This window comes from Amblyomma mixtum, chromosome 4 (genome assembly GCF_055824585.1).
Source record: "Amblyomma mixtum isolate Tamu chromosome 4, ASM5582458v1, whole genome shotgun sequence".
Taxonomy (NCBI): Eukaryota; Metazoa; Arthropoda; class Arachnida; order Ixodida; family Ixodidae; genus Amblyomma; species Amblyomma mixtum.
In genome coordinates this window covers 16,597,908-16,599,635 of record NC_143015.1, presented here as the reverse complement: position 1 = coordinate 16,599,635, position 1,728 = coordinate 16,597,908, and the positions used below count along the sequence as shown (strand labels likewise).

The 1,728-nt window shown below is 49.0% G+C and overlaps 1 long non-coding RNA gene across 1 annotated transcript; it reads left to right on the top strand.

Moving 5' to 3' along the window:
- The first annotated feature begins 285 nt into the window (after positions 1-285).
- LOC149345774 (uncharacterized) lies at positions 286-1,335 on the top strand. The gene is made up of 2 exons (XR_016292034.1): positions 286-330; positions 1,192-1,335. It is a non-coding gene; the product is annotated as an uncharacterized LOC149345774 (long non-coding RNA).
- Positions 1,336-1,728: the final 393 nt, after the last annotated feature.

The following is a 1,728-nucleotide window of genomic DNA, read 5'->3' as shown; positions in this document are numbered from 1 at the left end:
TCGTAAGCATCAAAACTCCCGTGCATTCTGCTATCACCATCATCATAGATGTCAGTTCGCGGTCGAACTATCCAATCCATCAGTACGACTCCGTAGCGCTGTTGTTGATATGTCGCGTAGTGTTGTCGCGCAGATCTTTATAGCTCTGTTATTATAAAATGTGGCTTTGCTCGGTTTGTGGACGAAAGTTGTATGTAACTTAAGCAATTCGAAAGATACGGGAAGCGCCTGAAGCTCTTCTGGAACACCGGAATCCCGTACTGCGTCGACAAACGTTGGCGTCGCCCTTGGTGTAAAGAAGGCTTAGTGCACATGTGATTGCCTACGAAGGTATGTATCCAGTACACTTCTTGGAACTTTGCTTCTAGGACAATGCAGCATGCTCATATAACATTCGTTCACAGGACAGTGGGAGCAGTAAGCGCGAGGAGATGGCTTCCCCAAGTGTGTGCTGTTCTCACACTTTCGGGAGCCTACATCACACAGCTGCGGGAGCCCTCAACTCGCGCGGCTAATTCCCACTCCTCTTCAAAGTTGCGGGACGGAGTGTTTTCGCATCTTGTTAATTTTTAAGGCATCGCTATGTTCACTGTGCCTATATAAAGAGTGACAACGCGCGAAAGGCAGACTATAGGAAGCACGTGAGGTCGCAGTGGTTCGCAACGGAAGCTTTGCGGCTTTCTGTGCACAGTCGCGTACAGTGCTGCTCAGGTTAGTGCCCAAAGGCCTATGAAAATAAAGAACAGATACATTGTCAAATATGGTGTGGAAAAGTGAGAGCTGTTATTGCCTTATGGTTTGGTTTATGTGGTTTAACGTCCCAAAGCGACTAAGGCTATGAGAGACGCCGTAGTGGAGGGCTCCGGAAATTTCGACCACCTGGGGTTCTTTAACGTGCACTGACATCACACAGTACACGGGCCTCTAGAATTTCTCCTCCAAAGAAATTCCAGCCGCCGCGGCCGGGATCGAACCCGCGTCTTTTGGGTCAGCAGCCGAGCACCATAGCCACTGAGCCACCGCGGCGGCTGTTATTGCCTTATACTTATTGAGGTGTTTGTTAGTGCATTGTCTGTTATACTTGAAGCGTTAAACACTTCTATTAATTGGTTCCAATGTTTTTACTTGGGCTACTGCATTGTGCCATTTGTTTCACATGACTGATGTTTGCCGCGTTCTTTTTTATTTCAGAAATCCTGTGGGTGGGAAGATTACGGATGTGTGTCCCAAGCTTGCCACATTTGAAGAGTCACATTTAAGAAATTTTCCGAATGTAACCCATTGCTCTGCTGATGTATCATCAACCACAATAAAATATGCGTGCTATGCATCAAATTGTTTTTGGTTTTATTGCATTGCGCGGAGTGAAAAAAGCACGCATGCACCATATACGCGAATATTCGAGAAAGATCCGCCAATGGACGTACTCAACTGGACGTCCGTCGGCGGGCGAACCGTATACCGTTGGCCACCTTTCGGACGGCCGACGGACGTCTACCGGCTGTTTGCGGATGTTCAGCGGACGTACAGAACATCCGAAATAGACCTCTGTCGGCCGTCCGAAGGATATCGGTGGTTGCTTGGAAACACACTCTCGGAGCTGTGCGAGGCGCACCTCGTTTCTCAGCTCGGACGACTCACTCGTACGAGCGCGGGAAGGGCCATCCTCTGTACTAAAGATGTGCGAACAGCTCCCAGAAAGGGACGCGAAAACGCAGGTACCCACTC